The sequence below is a fragment of the Mugil cephalus genome, chromosome 13 (genome assembly GCF_022458985.1).
Source record: "Mugil cephalus isolate CIBA_MC_2020 chromosome 13, CIBA_Mcephalus_1.1, whole genome shotgun sequence".
NCBI classification, from domain to species: domain Eukaryota; kingdom Metazoa; phylum Chordata; class Actinopteri; order Mugiliformes; family Mugilidae; genus Mugil; species Mugil cephalus.
The window spans coordinates 6,042,825-6,067,064 of record NC_061782.1 but is presented as its reverse complement, the minus strand read 5'-3'; the positions used below and the strand labels follow the sequence as shown (position 1 = coordinate 6,067,064).

Genomic DNA, 24,240 nt, shown 5'->3' with positions numbered 1-24,240 from the left:
GTGTCACAACCATTTTCTTGTTTGGGCAAAACGGAAATTTGTGAGTCTTCAACATTAAAGCGCCATGAACAGTGGCTCTTCTCCGCCCCCAGGAACAGCTTAGAATGTTGACCTGTGGGTGAATTAAAATTCTGCACTATACACATTGACTGAACATCCCACCAACACCACAACCACCATGATTTGCTCCAGGCAGAATCTGAAAGGATTTTTGATCTTGGGCACCGAATACCAGAAAGTCTGAACGAGTAACTTGTGTTTTTTTTTTTTTTTTTTTTGTCTCTTTGTTGTTTCACTCTTTCAGCGTTTTGCTACTGTTACTCCTCTGCTATCGACCGATATGCCTTCGTCTCATGTTGCATTCTCATGACATGAAATGCAGATAACGCCGCTGTGTTCTAGTAGCTCGTATGAATTTTACATGCATAACATTTTCATGTGACTGTGGTCAACTTTCGTCACTTTCCGTCTATTTCTTCTTCTTTTCATATTCAAAGGATCCTTCATCATCGCCCCTGGTGTCTGATGAGCAGCACTGAACTTGAAACATGTTTCCGTCCTGGTTGTGTGTATTGCTGCATTCTCTTTGATGCTCTGCTTTTGGGTGCGTTTTATGTGGCTGCATTTTTATTATCATTATTATTATTATTACTGATACTTTCACTGCAGTTTCTACAGTGATTCTGTCCAGTATTAAAAAAAAAAAGTAATGTCTCACATTCAGTTACACCCCAGTTGATGAATCTAAATAACTGTAAAGGAAATGAAGGTGAGATGAGATGGAAAAGACTTTAAGCAGGTACAAATTGTCTGCATCTTTTATTATATTAGTGAGATTTTTGTTTTTAATCCGTTAATTAATGAGTTGCTGAAACAAAGTTATATTTAACATACTTTGTCATTTTTACGCTCATCTTTATCGTCTTTACGATGCCTCGGTGTCGGCTGCCAGCTACAGGCAGATTTCTGTTTGATAGCTTTTTCAAAACATGTACCGAAGTGCGTGTTCGGTGTGAAGAATTCTATGATCACAAGAGGAAAGACTGAGACAAAGCTGAAGCGCTTTTTGCAAGCTAATTTTAGTCAAGAACATATGATCGCTTTATGCAGCAGACAGGCACTTCAGATTGTTTGATTTGTTTTGTAGTTGAGGAAACAATCGCTCCCTAATCAAGTGGATTATAATCTGTAGGAGTCGGCCTCGCGGGAAATGAGATCTACATGGCAATCAGTTTCTCAGCAGGCAGCTGCAAAAAACTAGTCGCCCTTTCAACCTGATTTACCACAGACCCGGCGTGCATTCGTGAGCATTGTTAAGTAGTGATTGTAAATTTCAATTCAACTGAGTTCAATATATAGTGTGAAGATGTAATTTGAAATATGCTCCGTGCAGGTTTTTGAAGTCGGCAGCTTTGAATGTGAGAAAACACCTTGTGCTGTTCTTCACATTGTTCATAAAGCATTTTTGTGTTTCTGCCAGTGTCTGGCTGCATCCTGTTGGGGATGTCTTCTGGAGTGGGGTTGTCTGGTCTGGTCTAAGTGAGTGCTACAAGTCTAAGTAACATCCACACAAATGTCAGGTCCAAAAGTTTCCCCGGGAGAACATTGAATTTGTTATTTACTTCTCTTGTCAGTGGTCTTAATGTTGTGGCTGATCCTTGTATATGGCTCCATTAATATGACCCTTGGAAATACTATATAAAAGGGAATGTTTCTCACATACACTGCTATAATATACAGACCATTCCTGTAGCAGCCAGTAGTTCACAGCAAACCACTGTGACTAGACCGTAAGAATGTGACTTCAAGCCTGGCAAGCTGCATTCTTGAAAGAGCCTGAAGATCTCACATTTCCTGATGGATTGGTTCACAAATGAGTAAGAATAATAATAATGCATTGGTTTTATGTAGCGCTTTTCCATTTTAGATGCTCAAAGCGGTTACAATTGAATGCATAATTCATTCGCTCACACAGCCACATCCCGGTGGTTATGGTAAACTACCTCAGTAGTCAAAGCTGCCCTGGGGCAGGCTGACGGAAACATGGCTGCCAACCCGCGCCTACGGCCTCTCCGACCACCACCGAACATCACTCACTCGCAATCATACACCAGGGAGCATACACCTGGGGGTATGGTGGGTTAAGAGTCTTGCCCAAAGACTCCCCCAGACACAAAGGACAGACTAGGGATAGGGCAGAATTGAATCACCAACCTTTCGGTTATTGGACGACCACTCTACCTCCTGAGCATCACTGTGCTTCACTTGCAGTATGTGTTATTTATAAAGCAAATGGGTGGATTATGAGAATAGGACCCTTGGCACCGACATGGTAATAAGAACTTCTAACTGAAACAATGTAGCTGTGGTGTTTATTGTCTTTTTCTAATTTTGATTCCACTTGCTTTTGTAATTTTGGATCAATATGTCTCTTCAGTTGTTATTTTTTTCTTTGTTGTTTTTCAGTTTCCTAATTATGATTATCATTATTATTTTTAGTAGTTTTGCTGGTCTTTGTTGCCGTTCTGTGTATCTTTTGGGTCATTTGGTATCCGCATTCAGCGCCGTGATCTTTGTAGTTGTTTTTGTGCGTCTTTGCAGCAGCTTTGCATCCCTTTCAGTTGATTTTGTGTTTCTCCTTGCATTCCTCTACACAGTGGCATTTTGCTGGTGAATCATATCCTTTTTACTTCAAAAAAGTGCACCTGCGTTTTGCTCACGCCGGAGATGAAGATGAAGAGCCTGTCTCCACAAATGCATAGCATATGCAGAATATTAACAAATCAAAGCTGACATGCCGGTTCTGTTTTCTTAAAGCGCAGCTATTATTCCAGCACGTTTGAATGGCTTCGCTGTGGCTGTATATTAAGGCGGATGCACACGTCGAATCTTTGATCTTAAGAGGAGAAAATAAATAGGCATTGAGATAAATGCAATCATGACATCCCCTCTTTTATCTGAACACTGTGATTTATTTTTTTTTGTTAAACAGTCATTTCAAACTGAGGATGTACTCCCTGTAATCCTGTTCGGTAATCTACCTCGTTTGTTAGAAGAAAGGTTAGGGACATACAGTGTTTAACACAAATGTCCCAGTATATTATCTCGTACCACTAGACGTCATTCAAGTCAGCAATCTCCTCAATACCCTCTCTCACGACTGATAAGACCTATACACAGTGCTGGTAAAGAGGGCATTCATACTGAGTGTGTTCACAAAAAGCTGTTGAAATTGGAGTGCAGAATTACCCACTGAGACACATAAAAACTGTGAGTTTCAGTGGTATTTCAAGAAAGCTGAACGGGGAAGTTCTTTTTTAAAATTGGGGAAATGGCCGATAAGACTAGTGGAATGAACGTTGAGATTGGAAGGCTTGCAGGCATCTCCTAAGGTCTGACCATGCGGTGGTTCAATCATAATCATTTTTTTTGCAGGTTTTGCTGCCTTCTCTGTCTTCGATTTTTACGACACGCAAGTGGTGTTTTAACTGTGATTTTGCGGCGTGAACCTTTCGATATCAAACACAACATTTTCAAAGAGCACGTTTCAGATCCCTAACCAACTGTATATACGAGTCTAAAATATTACCCATCCATCAGAACAATAGACTAAATGCTGCTGGACAAACATGGCTCATTACACAGTTCACAGCTGACTCTCATAGCTGAGAACCCTTTAAAAACACTGCATATAATTCCATTTAGACACAAGGTGTCGTGGGTCAGGCTGTAGGAATCACTTGATGGTTTTACCTGTAATAGAATATGTGTCTAAAATCAAAATGAAACCAGCGTTAATATGTAAAATTTTTAAAATTGCTTGGCCCAAATGTGAGTTACCATACTAGAAGCATGGCTCATTCGTTGCCATTTGCTCAGTTAGTGGTCAGTTGAGTCGTTTGAACGTCTTGTGCATACAGCAACATGTCTCCGAGATTCACTGGCACATAATTTGCAACGTGACATTGACTTTTCTGTTTGTAAATGCTTATTGGGAAAAACCAATAACATTCCAACTGCTTCAGTCGCAGCAGGTGTGCGGAAGATAAAATTGCTATGAAGCCAGAGGATCATTTGTGCATGACTTTGTTCGGACAAGTCAGATTTGTTTCTCGAATAAGCTCTTTAGGACTTGATGAGACATTACTAACATAGCAGGACAGTCCAGTGTTATGACCAATCTACAAAATGAATCTGTTTATTCATCATGACCTCAAAACACACACACAAGAAAAGGGTTCTCTTTATTAAAAGGCAGCTGTTACAAGGTTGCCAGTGTGAACTGTTTTAAAAAAAAAAAAACTGCTGCTGCAAGTGAATGGATTGCATTTTATGCAGCCGTGCACCACTTAAAGCGCATGTTCTTCAGTGATAAGTTCTTCGGCACAGCAGGAGCATTATGTCTGCTAAAATAACAGTCAGTCTGCAAGGCTCTGTGGCTCTGAGATCTGCTGTGGTTGAGTACAATATAACCTTCTACAGCTGCATTGCCATCTTCTTTTGTTTTGCGGCTCTATGGTTTGTAGTCGTGATCAATAGGTTTTTACGTTTTTACACACCCAGGCTTTTTGATTTGATTTAAATGAGTAACACGTCAGCCCTGACATGAAATGCAAGCACATTTGTTATTTCCTTTCAGCTAGATGCACACAGGTTTGTTGGGCTACCTATTTCTGTCCCGTTTTTACAAACTTTCCACGTTTCACATCGGACCTTGAGAAGCTGAACATTTCCATATCGCCGAAGCAACATGAATTCACTTATTTGGCCATCTAGAAGCTGCCATTACTCAAGCTTGACAGGCAAAACTCAGGCGTGACGGCAACTCGAAGGAAACTGTGACAGGCTACAAAGAACAGGGCTGTACTTAGGTGACAACATAGGGAGAAATAATCTTGATTTGGCAAATTAGCCACTTTTCATATCAGTAAAAAACAAAAGCCTGGATGAATTACTTTGATATATCGCCCTGACCTACTGAATAGTTTGCTCAAGTAATAATGTTGGCGTCCCTAACTACGAAACAGCTTTTCAACTCTGCAGCGTAGGAAAAGGAATCCTCATTGGAAAAGTGCCAGCAGACAATTTATTTATTCATGCATTGTTCTCTACGCTGATGTTCATCAGATCAACTACAGAACAGATGGCAAGCTCTTCAACCTCAACCGTTTCAAGTCCACGATCTCTCACACATCTATCGTGGAGCTACAACATGTAGACGACAATGCCATCGTCATCCACACAGAGAAAGATCTTCATTGGATACGTGATGCCTTCACCTGGGCATAGAAGACCAAGGTTCTCTATCAGCCCCCACCGGACGTCTCCACACCCCCTCCAGCAATATAAATTAACAACTTGGTCCGCGGAAATGCGGACCACTTTCCCTACCTGGGAAGCCACCACTCTGCCAAGGCAGACATTGATAGTGAGGTACACCATCGTATCTGCTGTGACAGTGGGGCCTTCGCAAAGCTTCGGAGTAGAGTGTTTGAAAACTTCAGCTTGCCGGTAAAGACTAAGCTCCTGGTCTACAAACAGTCGTCCTGCTCACTCTCTTATATGGTGCAGAAACATGGACCTCCTACAGCCGACATCAACAACAGGACATTACAGAAGTCCACTGACAGTCTTTGACTTTCAAAAACGAAGAGAAATGTGCAAGTAATAAATAAATAGACAGAAGATCCCTTATATTTGTCAGCAGTCACAATGCCTTGTCACATTCCTGCAGCTCTTCACTACATTTCAGTTCATAGGCTCGTTTTGATCTTCACCACTATAACCAGAGACCCTAACAAGTGCACTCCATGCGTAGACGAGCTGTAACTCCCTTAGGCTCAGCCGCCATCAGTGTGTCTAAAATATGCTACGCTTCATAAAAAAAAAAAAAAAAGAGCGGAGAAAAGATACAAAACAAAAACCAAATCTTACAGAGAATAAAAGCCATCACACTCAGTACTTTTTGCTTTGCCTAAGGATACAAATAACTTCAAAGATATGTCAGAGAAAATGCGAAGATGTGAGGGGGGAAAAAAAATCCCCTAAAAGTAATACCCTACCTCCATTTCTGCCTGTTTTTATTTCCAGGGATGAGGGCAGAGCTGGATGCGGGACAAAGCTATCGTCTTTGGTGATTTCTCCACAGACATGATAACTGAAGTGATCAAAGTTAGTGCGGCCAGTTTCCAGCTCTGCCATGAGAACAATTTGACTGCAAAAGCAAAAGACAAAAAAAGAAATGTTTACCTGGGGCAATCTGTAGTTGCGGCATCAATACAACTTGGCTTTGCTTTTCCTTCGCAATCCTGGTCTCCCAGCAGCAGGAATAATTAGGATATTTCATGCATATTAAAACACAAATCCATCAAAGACCTCTGCTCTCTATGTGTGCATTTTCATTATGTGCTGTGCATTGTGTTTTTCTTTCTTTCCTTTTTTTTCTTAAATTACAGGCCAGGGAGTGAATTATAGGCACAGTGAAATGAGTGATAAATGTAAAAGTAGTCCATTTGCAAAAGCCGATACTTTCCCATAATCGCAACTTTATTGAATCCACTGTGAGCCATCAACGTGGTTGCTGCCGAGCTTTAAAAGCAAATAAATATGCAAACGCAGCATATTCAGGGGGAAAAAAAGCCTTTACATGCCATTAAATATTTAGATGCTCTGCTCAAAGTAGTTACAGGCTATATCAACAATAGACAACAACACGTGCACACTCGGCTATACTGTACTCTCATTTCCCATTCCATGCATTAAATTAATTCACCGGTTCTTTTCTTATTCATATTCAGGCCTGTCTTCTACTTACCTCTCTGCATTCTCTTCATCTGTGCCATTTCTCGTCTGCGGATCCTGACATCATCGTCATAATCTTCTTTATTAATGCGGCAAGGTTTTACTGGCTTCAAGCTGGCTTCGAATCAAATACAAATCACACCATTGTTGCCTCTATCAAAACCTCACAATGCGCACTGTTGGCTTTCTCGAATCCCATCTCCACTTTTCGTAAACTGCCAAGATACCACATATTTAAAGACTGAAGGCTCATTTAAGGCACTGTGGGACACAGTAGTTGTCACAACCTACGTACGTAGCCAAGTGCAGGTGTGAGCCATTCATACTTGTGTGCTCGTCAGTGTGACTCGCTCTGTAAAAATGCCTCCCAAACAGTAGTTGGTGCTGTGTCTTTTTTCGCCATTCGGGTTAATTTTTGTTTCTACTTCCTGCTTCGTTTACAACTTTCGACGAATTTGGGAGAAATTGCAAAGGTTTGTATCTCCGAACCTCCTGAGTTGTTGTTCCTACTTTATTAATCCAAAAGAATCAACTGGAGAATTGCTGAGATGAACCAATCACAGCTCTTGTGGTCTGCGTAGTTACATTTCTGGGTAGGGTACAGTGTCTAATTGATGCAGAAAACCTTCTAAGATGAATTTAATATTTATTAACATTCCTGAACATATGAAATAATTCCTAAATTTTCACTCACCTGCAAGTTTTTTCCTGATTGTAACAATGAGTCCAGATAGATGTGTAAATGTCATCATAATTAAACTGACTTTAAGGCTGATGCATCCTGAACTATAGTGATTTACAAAGGAAAATAAAAAGGAATCATGGATTCCATGAGGAGTTGATCTTTGGGAATGTTCTTACATGAGTCTGTGATGAGTAAAAAGCAAATAAGCTATAGTGATAACGAGGAACAATTACTTATGCAAAGGTGGCTGTGAAATGCTGGTACTACATGTTTTGCATCAAACTACGAAGCCCTACTGGTATTTTTAAACCCGTTTCATTATCAGCGTGGTTTTAGTGAAATAGCAACACATGTTTCACGGTATTACTATGGCTGTAATATTCCCAACACTGTGTTTTTATAACATGCTTCTACCCTCCTCCTTCAATTGACCTACTTTTCAGGATGCTAATAAGTCAGGAAGGAGACGTTTGGTGTAGCCCTGTCGGATTTGCTCACAGTGGGCCTACATCACGCTGATGTCAGCCTGTTTATTGTAGATGAAGTCTCTGTTGTTTTTTTTTTTTTATTTTTTCTATTTTTTTCCTCATACGGTGGTGAGTGTGCATCTGGGAGTTAAAGTTGTATGAAACAGATACATGTTTGTTTTTTCTTTTTTTCTTTTTTTTTTTATAGACGAAAATGCTTTTTGGCATCAACGCTTTCGTCAAGTAACTACCCGGGTGTGAAGGTCAGGACTGTGCGGCACCGTTTCATCCAATCAGAAGGCCCGATTATTTTCAATCCGTGTAGGCATTTCATGTTGGAATGAAAAAAAAGCTTGATTGACGGGAAAGCCATTCACTTCAGTCGCTTCTAAATAGCGCGTCTAAAAATACCAGTCATGGAGGCTTCATACAGCAGGGAAATGGACCTAAACTTGGAGAAGTGTGGTCATCTGATTGCGCTGCCAGCAACTTCACATTCACCTGAATGGATTCTGAAACCTTTCCAGAGGTTTGCTTTCTAAACGGCACCGTCAGGATAATGAACTCTGGCGGCAAGGCCACATTTCACATTACAGTGAAATGATGCACTCCCACACAGTAAAAACCACAGATGTCAAACCCCCCCTTTCTTGAATTAAGGTAAGCTAACAATATATTTAGACATGAAGTAATGCACAACTATGATTGTATTCCAGACTTCCAGTGTGCCACTGTTGAGAAAATGCGATGTTCTGAATCCCTAACGAGCCTATTTTTAAGAGCATCTTGGAGTTCTTGTGGATGTAGATGGAATGTGTAGCTCAAACTCAGGGCGAAATCTGCACGGCAAGTACAGGCAGCAGATTATGAGCGCGCGGTTCACACAGTGGCAGGTGGTACATTGTCAGCTGTGAATGTGTGAACAAAAGCACAATTATAACTTTGCCACATCACCTGCTCCAAATTACCTCGGCTGATCCTCGGATTTATCCCAGACGCTGGACACTGAGAGAAAGTGGCAGCCTGGAAATGCTTTCTGTCACACAGAAAGTGAATCATTTAAAAGCAGCGCTTTGTTTCTCAATCTGTGTAGCTTTTGTAAAACATGGTTAACTGTTATGGTATATTAAAAAATATATATACTGTACTTTAACCTCTAGTTGGTTAATTTTACAAACATATGAAACAAAATTAATGAAGGATTTTGGTTTGTTATTTTGTGAAATATTCCAATTTAACCTTCTTGGGTAAATGACTGTGTTGATGTATGGACTAACAACTAGAAAAATTCACTGCAAAAAAAAAAAAAAAGCCATACGAATCATTCATAAGGCTGGATATCTAGAACACAACAATTCACTATTTATAATGTCAAAACTGGTAAAACTCATGGACATTGTTGAACTGCAAATGGCACAAATAATGTATAGGGCCAAAAATAATTCATTACCAGCTGCCATTCAAGAACATTTTGGAAATCAAGATGGGGGTTATAATTTGACAGGAAATGTTCATTTCAAAATTCACAGGACACTCATAAGAATGAAAAGCTTTTGTGTTTCACGGTGTGGTAATAATGCAGTGGGTTACAGGTAGATCTGAAGCAAAAAAAACGTGTAAAAATAAAATACTCAGATATATGGATGAAACAGTTATTATCACACTAATTACTGCAGAATCACTGCCTCAGCTTGTTTTTTTTATTGTGCTTCTGTGCGAACTACACCGATCACGCATAACATTATGACCACTAACAGGAGAACTGAATGCTATTGACCATCTTCTGACAATACAATGTTCTGCTGGGAAACTTTTGGACTTTTGAAGAACAGCACAAAGTGTTGACCTGGCCTCTAAATTCATTAGATCCCAAACTGATTAAGTATCTGTGAGATGATCCACAGAGGCCACCACAGGACACCCTCAGAAGGTCCATGTCCATTCTCTAATGAGTCACAACTGTTCTGGAGGCACAAGGGAAACCTGCACGATATTAGGAAGGTGGTCATAATGTTATGCCTGATCGGTTTCTTCTCATCCAGCTGAGTGTCTCGTTACAACTTTTTTTTTTAGGGTTCTAAGCACCTCAGATCTCGCCCTTTAATGTATTTTGACTCTGCTTCAGTTCGTCCGATTAGACATTCCACACCGACTTCAATTGTTACCTCATAGGTCAACACCCTCCTCTCCTTTGTGATTTGGCTTCATTCACGGGATAATCAAAACTCTGCGCATTTTGAATCATCAGTGTTAGGTCAATGAGCCGTTGAGTGGGAGGTCTCAGCTCTTCATCCCGTCTGCCCGGCAAAAAGAGTATTTCATCCCCATGCAAGGAAACGACGGGACGGCCTCCCTTCATCACCATGGTGATCGAATCACTTCATGTCAGGTAGTGGTTCTCGTGTGACTCGCTAAGTAGCGGTGAGCAATCGCAGTGAGTGACCTGAAGTGTTGGCTTTTCCTTTTGTTGAAAATCATAGTGCAAACCATTCAAGGAGACAGAGTTACAGAGGAGGTGTGAGGCGTTTCAGAAAGATCTTGTCCTTTTTCTGATTTGGTTTTAGACTGGAAAATTTCCAGCTGAACATTGAACAAACTTTCGTGGTAGTTGGTTTGCATAATAAAAGCCATGGTTTCCGACAGATGTAAATCAGCCCGGGGAATCACGCATTTCACCATTTACGTAATCGTTTTGCATTTTCTGCCTCGCAACTCTACTCTCAGAAACACCATTTTAATGTTTCTCCATATCTGTTGAATATTTGCCAATGAATTCCCCACATTATTTTTATAATGTGATAATATGCCTACCGCCCTCAAGTCACCAAAATGATTAATGTTGCTTAAAGGTGAAGATGCATCCATCCGCCACGAGTTGGAAACTGAGGTCGTTTCCATCTCATAAAAACATACAAACGCTCAAGGAATGAATGGAAATAAACCAGAGGAACATGACTGAAGGAGCTTCTGTGTTATTAAGCATTTATGGGATCGTTCACATGCAAAGTCAAAATACATAAAATAGAAGATAATGTCTTTATTGTTGTTGCATTGAGAACAATACATGTTAAAGTAAATTAAAAAATTGTGTCAAATAAATAATAATAACTTTAAGTTAAAATACTTCTTCACACAGTTGGGTAAGATCCATTTGGTAAATATGTAATCCAAGCTTCTTTATGTTTAGTGATTAATTTCCAGTATTTCTTAAATATGGAGACTTATCTCGAATATTGTGAGGCAGTTTTTGTCCGTTCCGATGCTCTGTTGAAATGACTAAACTGCAGAAACCTGTGGGATGGTGTTATTGATCTGGACATTGCAGGTTGTCAGAGAATGAATTAGGTGTTTCTGGTTTCCGTCCTTTATAAACGTGTATAAACCACTTCATTTCTAAAAGGAGCCTGTATGTAAGTAAGTAGCCTTGTTCTGCACAAGCCTGTCTCTGTTAATGTCCTTCTTATTCACAGTGGACCAAATCAACAAATTAATTACATATTTCAGAACTACTGACAGAAAACTCCTAGCAACAGCTATACATTTATTTTCCCTTTCTGATATGTTAGTCATCAATATGAGGCAGCTTTACTGGTGACAGGTTACAGGTTTTAATACACGTTGTTGGCGTTGTTGGCATAAAAGTGACTGACGTCTATAAAATGGGATAGTTAACTGTGAATCCTTCTGAATTCTTTAGACAAACTGATTTTATTTCTTCTTTTATATAACGTGGAGAATAGTCAGGATGAAAACATCGTGTGACAGAGGTCCTTTGGTAGTATATACCGATCAGCCACAACATTAAAACCACTGACAGGTGAAGTAAATACCATTGACTGTATTCTGACAATTCAGTGTCCTCCTGGTAAACTTTTGGATCTGGCATTCATCCATGTGGATGTTACTTAGACATGCAGCACCCACCTAGACCAGACCAGACCAGACACCCCCCCACCCCATAGCAATGACACTCCTTGATGGCGGCAGTTTAGGAACAACTAAAATAAAATGAAAAAGAGCACAAGGTGTTGACCTGGCCTCCAAATTCACTAGATCCCACTAGTATCTGTGGGATGATCCACAGAGGCCCCTCCCCTCAACCCATAGGACCCAAAACCCACCATCGGACATCCTCAGAAGGTCCATGTCCATTCTCTAATGAGTCACAACTGTTCTGGAGGCACAAGGGATATATACACGTCATATTAGGAAGGTGGTCATAATGTTATGTCACATTGGTGTCCTGGTCTTAGTTTGCATAGTTGGGAATTGATTGTGCTCCTGATGGACAGAAGAGTGACAGCGAGACTCGTTTTCTGAAAAGAATTTTATCTCGGGCATCAATAGTCTTTTGTAGGAAAACTGGTAAAAAAAAAAAATTAAAAATCTACATAAATCCAAGTGTTAGCCAAGAGCCTGTTCTGATATCCAAATGTTTGAATAAACATGAAGCCTACGCTACGGTTGCAACAGTTTGGCAAGACCAGCGGTGCTGAAAGCAATAGAAACTCCCCCATTAAAATATTTGTACGAGTCTTAGGCGATGCAAAAGTGAAAAAGTTTTGACTAATATTGAAAAGGAAATGTGTCAAATAGACTCGCTGGCAACTCTAATGCATTACTAAACAGATCTACGTCTCGACATTTACTTGAGCCAAATGTGGAGTTCGAGCATCTGTGCAGATTTCAATCGGCATTGCATTTTGTAAACATCCGTGCAGGATGAGGAGGAATATTGGAAACCCTGCAGTGACAGTTCTAGATGCATCCTGCTATTCTATTGTTTTAAAGAAACCGTTGCTCATGCTCGGAAGTAATACTGGCTCCATTTCTGTTGCATTCCTTTAGAGCTGGTCATCCTTTAGTCACATCAACCAGAAAACATCCCCATATTGACAGTTAAGGGACAATGAATGGCTCGGGAGGAGAAAAGTGCCAGTTCTACCCAAAATAACGTCTCAATCATAGCACATGTAATCCAACGCCTCGGCATACCTTGGGAAGGATCACCCTCAAACAGAATAAGTTCCCTCAGCCATCAAGACATCAAATCTGCTTTTAGTCGGCCTTGATGGAACGGTATCAGTACGAGCTGATGCAACTCACAGGGGAATCATGAAACTGCGCTCGGCTTCATCTGCTCAATGAAAATTTCATCAGCGGGAGTCTTTTCCAGGCCGGGATGGGACAAGTCTGAACAGTTCTCTGGATACAGATTACACAACATGCGGCGATGACAAACACAGCACAGTGATGTTACACAAATGTTTCCACCGGAGAATGATTGAATGCATGCAGAGGTTGGGGTCACTTATAATCCTTCTCCTAATCCTTCTCAGGATGATCCAATTTGGGGAAAGGGAGAAAAAAAAACCCTTTTAATAAATGATAGCTTGCATTTGATAAGCTTGATATAATGCATGACTGTTTGCCCAGCGTTATATATCGCATTCATTTACTAAAACTTTGTTCAGTTGACGCGAGCTTGAGATGTTGTGACTTCAGGTGTGTCACTGGTCGCGGGCCGTAGCTTTTCTCTGCCGCTATGAGGCGAGACACCTGATAAATTATCAACTACATCTGCACGCCACAAAGTATAGCCTCCAACTATTCCATCTCTTACACTCCAGCACATCTCAAAGTATGGTCAGAAAGCCCTGGGGTGCCAGATTTCCCATTTCCTAACATTTTTTATCTAGCACAGCACTATATTTTATTAAGAAGGACAGAATTTTAGTTTCCACTCCCCGAACTGTTACCCCGGCACTTGAAAGTGCTCTTTTGTGCTCAATTAGAGTTAAACTGACTGGGTTTATTTATTTTTTTTTTCCCAGAGTCAGATTCCCATGTCGGCTTCATTGGTGCTGACTAGGCCGCGACGTGTTCAGTGTCCCCATTTCTCAGTATTAAAATCCACACACAGCTGCCGTCTTTTGTCCTACAACATACATTTTTAAGCAATCAAATCTGATATGATCTCTGTCTCCCTCTCTAAAGGTGGAATGAGCTGTTGAAATATAAATGCGTCCTTCGCTTGCCCTCCCGTTGGCTCTCATTTTAGGCATCCAGCTACACGGCCCCGGGATTCTGAGACAGGCTCCTGTAGGAAGAGCAGTCAATGGGGACGTTAGACACACACACACACACACACACACACTTCCATTATGAATGGGGATTTTTGGATTCGCATGTCGCTCCGAGGCATATCTGACCCTCTCTTTGTAAAAGAGCTTTGTCTTTTTCAGACGTTGCGTCCCACCTGTGAGATCATGAGAATCCTTTTAGACCCACGTGGCAATGCAGATGAGCAAAATTCGGCAGTGTGCTTATGTTATAAATAGGCATGTGTGGCTTAAACTGAGATGCATGTTCCTCTAAAGCAATGTCATTTTTTTTTTTTGTGAAGAGCAGTGTAAAAAATCAATAGTTGCTGAAACCACCGTAGCATGTGGAGATATCTGTAACGGGCACAAACGACTACACATCCTCGGAATGTTCTGCGCAGATATTTTACGTCTTGTAAATATATGGACATATAAATATGCAGTGGTTTCCAGTACAGACGGGCTTTGATTCCCCTGTAATGGCGGCTGTAATGATATCACTCCTGAAATGCTACTTTGCCCAGAGAGCGGCACATCCACCCTGTACGCTTTGCCTAGGGCCTGATTCCATTGCTGTCCATTAGGAGACATTTTGTAATAACTGGAATGGTTTCTGAGTGACAGTTACACAAACCATAGTAGCACGAGGGGGGGTCAAACTGAATGGTTTGATGAGCGTGAATATGACTAAAGTCATTTGGACACGGACGGAAGTGAGATGTCGGACACAGCTGTCCACCACCACCATCATCAAATACAGAACGTCATATTCTGCTGTCCTGGTGTCTTACTGTTAGATACATTATGTCGTAATTTGTAACTCCAGAATTTAGACTTCTCTCTGCTGTGATTGGGAAGACGTGCACTTGGCTTTGCTTGGAAAATTCCTTCTATGTTGTGTCTTCTGTTTGTTTTCATCTGTTCTCCAAATACAAAGTCTAAACGGAACTGAAATTAACCCATGCGTTGTTAAGATTTTGCACTCTGGCAGATGTGCATCTTCACTAGGAAACATAAAATAAAGAGAGTCCGACATTTGTGCGACTCCCGCTGGTGTTTTTCTCTTCATACTTTTTTTTTTTTTTTTAACACTACCAGGCTATTTGTAGCACTTTTTGTGTGAACCAGTGCAACGCTTTGGGAGACACCGTCTGAAAACGCACGCCTACATCTCCATATTTATATGATCCTACAAGACAGCTGGCTTCTCACTCTGCCAGCAGCAAGGCCGGTCAGAACTGCTCAGGACGCGTTTGTTTCCAATGTGGTTCGGGCGTGGTTGCACCTCTGTATCCAAATCTCTATTAAAAAAAAGCAATACAAATAAAAAGGCAGTAGTTCAGATTTACGGTTTGAAATTAAAGCCCGAGCTGATGGCATCACCAGGGTTGGCTCATCTTGGACCCCTCTAGGGTCCTTCTAATCTCCTCTCATGGGCCACTACTGACAGTTTGTTGCTGTAATGTCTCTTACCTATAAGGACTTGTATGTCAGTGCTGATGCTAAGATGGCCTTGGCAGTGTTTTTCTGCCAGTACAGCTCCTAGCTTCAGTCTTTTTCACTGTGCATGCTTTCCTCCACGATACAGTCATGTAACATCACAAGTTTAATATTATTGTTTAATGCACACGGACGTCTTAGTCAAGGTTACTGATGAAGCTGAAAACCTCGCCTCATTGTTGATGCACATGCACAATGCTGTGTGCTAAGATAAATGACAGGGTAAGTAGCATTTCTCGCTGACACGAGATGATTAGAGCCTGAACTGCAGCTCTGCTAAGGCTGAGGATTGCAGAGCATCAGCGAGGAGAGCACCTTGCCCTGATCATCTGACGGCAGACGGCTCCTCCCCGCTCCCCATCCTGTCTGCTACGCAAAGCAGTGGCTTGGGCACAACTCATAACCGCGTTTCTCTCCACGGGCTCGTCTGCGTACGTCGGAGACGGAGTCGAGTTATCCACTTTGAATAAAAAAAAAAAAAGGACTCCGTTTCTCTCCCCTCCCCTCCTCCTTGGTGTCCGCTTTCAAGTGAATCAGTGATGAGAGTGGCCGAGAGGACAGACAAACGCGTTTCTTCTATGTGGAGCGGCGGTGCGCAAAAGTGCGCTCCGCGGCTCGGCGTCGTCCTCGTCCTCCTCATCCTCCGCTCCTGAGATCGACCCAAAAAACCAAGAGGCGCGCTGAGATCGTCACCGAGCCGCCTGTGCGAGGTAACCCGCCTTTCTTTAAAGATTTCCTATTACTTTGTCTGTGTGAAACGGCGGCTCACACGCATGCTTTCGTGTAACACTTGAATCCCATGCGTCTGTCTAACGGATGCTTTATTCACGGGCGGATAATTGAGCAGTTATTAAGACGGAATAAATCCCGTTATCGCTTAGCAGCAAGCGGAATCTGTGACAATCCGGAGCACGATCATTCAATCTTGTGGAACGAGCGTCTTGTCTTTTTTCCTGCACTTCCCATTTAAATCCCCTGTAATAGAGTATTGATCAAACTAATTAAAATGCTACATCCAATAAATTAGCTTTATAAGCTCCCAGGAGCACACTCCTCTGTAGATCCTGTGAACGCTGGCATGTATAATCAACTCCCCATTAGGACTTATTTTAATGCAATAAAAGTTTCGAATGGATTTATAAAGTTGGTGTGTTTGACGAAGGTTTAAATACGAGCTGACACAGGCTGACATCCATGGAAGTTCCACTTTTCACTGTTGAAGGCTGGTGAGTGAAAGCTGAAAGACCTCCTATCTTGATGCAAAAGTGTAGGCTCGGCTCATAGGATAGACTCAATGAGACAAGAGCAGCTAATGATAATTGCCACTCTCCCGCTCCCGGTGAAACGCAGCCTTGATATGGCATTGTTTTCTCCCACCTCCTGGCGTCACATCTCCTATATGTGGTGTCAGACCCATCCAAGTGAAATTCCAGCAGGCACCGTAATAACGTCAGGGGATGCAAATTGCCACGGGCTGTGCAATTCACCTTTGATTGTGAGCATGTGGGTGTTGGCTCATGTGCTTCCGTGGCAGGCTGGTTTCTCAGAGGCATCGGGCAGGCGGCGTTTGACCGGACTAAGTTCTCTGATGAAATTCAAATGGAACCATCCATTCTCTTGTCCTAAGTGGACTTTAATTGGCCTGTATTTAATGCAGGTTCGGCTTTTTTTTTTTAAAGTGTTATTGCCTCCGGAGCCATGCTGCTGGGAGCCATGTGGAGATGTTAATTCTGGCTGTAATAACTGTTACTTTGTACGTGTAGGCTGCTCATTACATTGAAAGGTGCTGTATATGGATGTTATTTTTAGTAGGCTTATGATCATAATAATATTTTTTTTTTCGTGATTTTGAATCCTTAAGATGAAAGATCTTAAGTCAGACACAAAGATCTTCATTAAAAATGACAAAAATAATAACGAATGCAACATAGTGAATAGATAAAATCATAACTAAAAGGTTCATTCCTCAAATGGTTTGAAATGTGCAATACTGACAAAAAAAAAAAAAAAAGGAAAAGGGGGTCAACCTCAATATTTGCATACCCGACTAATCGTACCTGCATAAAATAAGCCAGCTGTGCACAGCAAAGCATATTTCTGTTTGCTCCATCTTGCCCTGGAACCAGATGTGTAGGTAGGCAAAGATTAGAGGGAATGCAGCAGGGTTGAATGGTCCGCACCATCATCTTGACAGTAAGCATTTCCGAGTCCGCTCGTAAAAGACGCCGGTGGTTCGGGGGAGGTGTTATGATTTCAAAGTCCCCAAAGAAAACTCAAGGTGTCTCAGTGATGTATGACCAGACAAATGTGCGGGGTCAGTTGGATGCCACAGCACGGCGTGAGGAGAGTTTCATGTGAGGGGACAGGAATAAAGGAGGAGGAGGAGGAGGAGGTGGGGAGAGAAACTGTTTCTTGTGCACAATTTCCTGTTATTAGTTTTTAGTTTGATGGAGTTTATCCAGCTGGCTCCACTCGAGCAGCGTGGGGGTGGAAGAGAGGATCGGAAAAAACAAAAGTGCATTTTCTCTTCCTCAAGTTTTCCTAATCAAATGCAATAGAAAGTAACAAGAGAATGGAATTAATATTTGATGAGGTTATGTTTGCTGAATTAAAGGATGAAAACTATTAGCCGAGGCATATGGAATATTTGTTAAAAATGCAAATGAATTCTGTAGCTCTTCTCTTTGTGTGGTTGTGGGGGTTGGTAGGTTGGTTGGTTGGTTGGTTCTCCCTCAAGAGATAAAATAGCTTTCATGAAAGAACTCTGCGCTGTAAAATGCACTTTCAAAGCCTTAAATCTCTACTGAAGTCTGAAGTCTGTGTGAAATGACTATAAATTTCAACCTTGTTTGTTTTTCACTTGTGTATATAGAGTCTGTGGTCAGACCTGTGATTGTTAAAAAAGTTTTTGTGTGCATTTCTTTCACTGCATTGAATTGCGCTTACTTTGCTTTGATTGGTGCAATCTCTGTGTTGGCTGGCAATAAAAGTAGCTTCTAACATCAGTGTTGTTCCACATGGGCAGGTAACCAGTCTGAGGCTGTTGTTATCCCTTAGTGCCGACTGTGATTTGAGCACTCCCCGCAACACTTAATGAATTTGCATTTTAGCTACTACATTTGTATTTTGAGTGCCGGTGTAGCATGCTGAGCTCTGAGATTACAGAACTTCCTATCGCAGCTTGTGAACTAGCCTTCCTTCTTAGTACAATGTGAGAAAAGGGAGACTGGAGTGCTAATAACTCAGCAGGTGCTGAAGTAGAATCAGCATAAAGCAACATCTAGAGATAATGGCAGCTAAAATTAGCAAGCTGAGCTAACTATAACTAGTCTGATTTTACAGCTTCGTGGCCTTTCACTTTAAAGTGCACACTCAACAGAGCAAGTGCTTATTGTGAAGTCACTGGGGTCGGCCTGATTCATGACAAACATGCCATTTAGGATTTAAAATTGGGCTGAGTGTGCCAGTACTACAAGCAATACAGTAATACAATGAGAGAAATTATTCCTTAAGGACATAAAGCAGCTGACAGTGTTGTCAGCCAATGGTAAACTCTCTGGCCCTTGAGGTGGATGGTAGCTGCAATTCCTGCTGAACCATAGAACTACGTCTCCCCAGCCATTTTCTCATCCATGCCAGATTAGCCTTCTGCTACGGGTTTTCTTCTCCCTGCAAAACATTAAGAAGTCGCAGCAAGATTGTATGGTTTGGTTTGGTGTTTGACAAACTGGCTTGCAGGTGCCTTAGGTGCATTATCGCCACCTTCTGGACTGGGGGTGTAGATCAGCAGATTTACAGCAAGTTGTTCCACTGCAGTCACATTTCTTTCTTATAGGTTTAGGCTTCTGTGTCAGTTTGAGGCCGTCTTGCAGGGACAGCCCAGACCATATGCAGACCCCAATGCCGTAGCCTGACATCCACTTCCACACAAATGTAACTATGCGTTGTGGCGGTTTCAGCTGTTGTGGCAACACAGACACCAAAAACTGCGATTGGTCCGCTTGGTAGCAGCATGTTTTCTGCTTTAGTATTTCCTGCAGCGTCTCCGTCTCTGCAATTTTCAAATTGATTTTTCAGTTAAAATGGAGAAAGATTAACTGAGGTGGTCCGAAGGTAAAAACACTTGAAACAACTGACTCATCTTTGGCGAAATTTCAGCGAAAGATTCAGTCAAGAATTGCTGGAAGTGAAGCGGGAAGTATACGCAACCTGACTCAACTGACAAAAAAAAAGTGTTCAGGTGGTATTTTTACAGAATGAGCCAGGCTGACCAGCCCACAAATATAAATGGGTCACAGTGGCGTCAGCTACGTTTGTAGGTTGCGGCATCTAGTCTCGTAGAGGCATAAACGCCACTTTACAGCCGCTACCTGTCACGGGATTGTGTTACACTAATACTTTTAAACTTTGTCGCTATACTAAGAGTGGGTAGAGATTAGTGAGAATCTATGTGAGATACAATCTGATTTTAAAACTGAATATAATTTTAAAACTCCTGTTAGCCCAGCTTAAGCTCCTGCTCACCGAGAGGCTCCATAGTTTTGCCCACAGCAAACGTAAACACCAGTTTGACTTTAAATTTCCATTTTATAGTGTACGTTTCTGACTGCTACGGAGCGGTGTGGAGGAGTGGCTTCCTCTTGTCACTATAGTGACTGTGCTCACAAGAACCAGGTACTGTATCATGATGTCATTATCAGCCAGTTAAATAGAAGCTGTCAGCTGTCGTGTGCTCGATAATTGTCTTTCATCACTTTTTTGATGTAATGATTGCTCCGTTCGTCTCGGAGCCTCGGGCCTTATTCGCCACCCTCTCGGCCTGAGCAGAGTGTGTGCGCGTGATTTCCAGACTGAGCCGTTGGACCGAGCAGATTCTCAGTTCCACAGGCGTCTTGATTTTGGATATTTACACCGCTGTGATTAGGTCACCCGCATACAATCACTCATCCTGCATTGTGGTGGTAATGTCGTACGGAGGCTGATTTTTGTGTGTGCCTGTAGAGTTGGCTGAATCCCCTGCTTGCCTCCCCTGTGGACTGATTACTGATCAGACTAGCATTTCATATCAGCCTTCTGGGGGCAAATTAGGGGATTAGCAACAACTTCATGCTTATTCCCTACGTATCTTCCAGGCTTCCAAATCCTGCGGAAGCCATTGTTATTTTAAGTAGCTTGGCAATTGAGCGTGGAAGGAAGCGCTAATACTCCCAAGTCTTCGGAGATGCTGAGCCGAAGAATGGTAGCATTTTGGAGGTACCTCCCCTGCTATTCATGTTCTACTGGGATGTGGAAGTGAGTAAGTGAGAAAGGGCTGTGAAGTTGTCTGCCAAGTCCTTCTCACTCCAATGCTTGGTTCATACATAATAGATAAGTCACTGTAAGTTACAGTACAGGGGCATAAGTAGGCTAATGCCCAGATTTGCATATTTGTGCCGAATTCCATAATTCATGAGCGCGCAGCAGGCACCTAGCCATGGTGCATAGAGCCACCTTGGTCCATATGTTGATAAATATATATATATATATAAAAAGGTCAATCCCATGACACACACCAACAATATAACATTAAAAAGGCATCACAGAAACTATCTTTGCCAAGCACATGGGAGCTACATCTTCATCATCAAAAGCCTCTGAGTCGGAACTCAGCCTTTGGGAGAGCCTTGTTAGAGGCGTGCAGAATGTGATGAGAGACAACAGGCTCTTTCCTGCTTAATGTGCTGCCATACTGAAATAGTACAAAAAGGGAGCGGGTGAAAGAGGAAACAGCAGAGGGCGGTGATGCCTTCTGGTGAGCGCGTCTCACAAGCCACTTTTTTCACCGAAAGGTTCAAGAAAGCCTGACGCCGGCGCCAAGCAAGTGTTATTGAGTAGATTTATCATTCCACATGATGACGGGCGAAGTTATTTATTCATTACCTTTGTTCTTTGCCTGTCTCGAATGAGAAGGCACATGTCAGATGCATCCCTCATTATTGGTGTTGTTGTCATACGCTTTTTTATGTATATGCACTTTATATGTATGTATATGTATTTATATGCGAGTATTCCACATCTTGTCATATTTATCAGATTAATGGTGTCTGTTGCTTTGGAGAGATCACGACCCCGTCATGCGGTGTGAGATCTGTTTTGATTCGCATGCCTCTGCTCTGCCATATGTATCAATTTATTTTGTGTGGGTGAATTATTTTTTTTATTTATTTTTTTTATTTAGTGCTGAGGGCTGAGGAACAGAATGTAATAGATAGCGATGTGAGGTTTTCGATCTGTGAAATACGTTCCACGTGCGTCTGGGGTGCCCCTAGAGCAGAAGATTTAACATTCGGATGAAATGGTTTCTCCGCGCCACGGCCTTTCGCTAATTTTTAAGGTGATCAGGGAGGTCAATGAGGGACTTCATGCAAAGGTGGCTTTGACCCAAGGAGTTGGGTCAGCCGACAGTTAATTTGGAAAAAAAAAAAAAAGTCTTTCTTGTCTTTACTTTTTCTTCCTTTGTCTTTACACATTACTTGTGTTAATTTTAAAGAGGGGGAAGAATACTCATGAGAAGAAAATGTCAAGCGTTGGTTGGTGCGCTTGCCACCACCAGAAGCAACACTTGACATTTGTGAAGGCAAATATCAGTGTCTGTTTAAACATGAAATTTGATCTTAAAAGACACTGATTTAGGTTTTATTGTGGGAAGGTCAAACACCTAACAAAGCGGCACGGACAAACTGCTCTATGATTTTCAGGTTGAGCACAGAGAAGATGAAATTATCAACCTTGCACTGTCCTCCATATCAAAACCTTCCATTCTTGACTGGCTTTCATTCGAGCTGAGGTGTTGTTGAAGGACAAAACAGGTGACCAAAAGAGTCAAACAGGTCTTTTATGAGTAGATATAAGCCAAGCACAGCTTTGTCTCCAGAGAAAACTATCTGACCAGTGCTAATGATGTTTCACTCATGCTTACTGACAAAGGGTTTAGCAGAGATGGCTTGAGGGTGTGCAGGGAGCTGTCCATGGTGCTGAATGAGGCTGTTCATCTTGGTTTTCTGGAATGGAGAAGGCTCAGACGAGCGGCTCTCTTTTTCCTGACCTCCTAGGGGAATAACCGTTCATATCAAACTTGAAATTGAACTTTGAAATGTGCCATACATCTAGCTCATTCTTACATTTTCCCACTTTTGGCTTAAAGGCAAGAGAGTTGGCGCGAAGCCGTGTCGCGGAAATGTATGCGTGCCTGAGTCTAAAAATAGTCCGCATTACAACAGGACTCGAAAGCAAAGAAGATTCTGGAAAAGAAAACATCATTTAATCATTTAATGTGTTCGGTAACCTTACTGGTGCTGACCTCATTTCACATAAACACAGCTGCTTCGAGTTACAAAGAGGATATTGGTGCTTATCAGCCCTTTCCCGCACGTTGGTGTCACTTTACTGGCTGGAATGGGGGAAAAAAAAAAATGTGACTCTTCCCACAATTCCCAGAGACTTGGAACCCAGACAAACTCTGACTCGTTGTCCAGTGTCTTGTGAGATTTTAGGATTTGTAAAGCAACTCGGCAGATATTCACACTGAAACACAGCACAATGCACTTTACTATTTGCACAATGCAGTCACAGTGTTTTTGATTCTATCAGAGGTGCGTCCACTAGGCTCCTACATCAGAGACCTCCTTGTCATGGCTTACGTTACTATGCTCTTGTATTTTTTATATTTCTCAAGTTATAGTTAGTGAGGCTTTGAAGAACCTAAAAATATTTTAAAAAATCTTAAACAATCACAAACTCACACTGACACAAATATTCATTTTGTTGGTGTAAAGCAAAATGAGTTTGAGTGTTTTTGTTTGTTTGTTTAGTGGATTTTTGTTTAATTTTCTTAAAAGAATGGATTTGAGGCTTTTCTTTCTATAAGATGGTGATTGAATATTTTGTATTGGACTGTAGAATGAAGTCTTGTTATATATACATTCTCTTGAGACAAAACCTTTTTCGTTAATAATTCAATAATAATTGTGGTTAAACAAAACAGCTCAGCATTTTCTTTCTAATCTCTTAGATTTTCTGAACGACATCGTACCTTGCTCAATCAACAAATGTAATGATATTTTTACTGTTCTGTTAAAACTTGAATATAAGAACAGTTACATGAAGGAACCCCATTTGATCCCCACAGTGTCGTTTGGGGAAACAATGAATAATGAAGGAATAGTAAATAATACATCCGCATGTCTTCTGCTCTGTGGAATGGCTAGAACTGGAGGGCATGCCTTTGCCTCCATGTACATCCAGATCCTGGGGTACATGGAGTGTGCAGGACACAGCAGGTACGTGCAAATGCAAGGAGGGGTTTCAGACGCTCTGAGGCATTTTTAAGGCTGCCTCCTCAGATGCGGGCCACCTCTTGCTGGTTTTGTGCTCTCTGACACGTTTTTAAAACCCTGGTCAACTGAGTTCTGAGGTTGTAGTAATCACCCCCCCCCCACGTCTTGGTGGCTGGGACACCCGCAGTAGCATTTTCCTCCACAAAAGCATCAAAACATTCTAGTAAAGAAAGGAGATAAATCATTTAATGGAGTTATAGCAAATGTATTATTAATCATATAAATACACAGGGTCAATAGTTTGGCAAATTAGGCTTTTAATTGATTGTGTTGTGCAATTGTGTGTGTGACTGTGTGTAACTTAAAAA

The 24,240-nt window shown here is 41.6% G+C and overlaps 1 protein-coding gene across 2 annotated transcripts in view; it reads left to right on the top strand.

Annotated features, from left to right (window-relative positions):
• The window catches only part of hs3st1l1 (heparan sulfate (glucosamine) 3-O-sulfotransferase 1-like1), a 60,610-nt gene that overhangs the window by 15,912 nt on the left and 20,458 nt on the right, over positions 1–24,240 (top strand). Inside the window, exon 1 of one of the 2 annotated variants that reach the window (XM_047602150.1) lies at positions 15,961–16,267. The exons of the other annotated variant lie outside the window; for it this stretch is intronic. The gene's annotated coding sequence lies outside the window, so the exon portion shown is untranslated. Of the gene's footprint in view, positions 1–15,960; positions 16,268–24,240 lie in introns of those variants that run through there. 2 annotated transcript variants of the gene reach the window in all.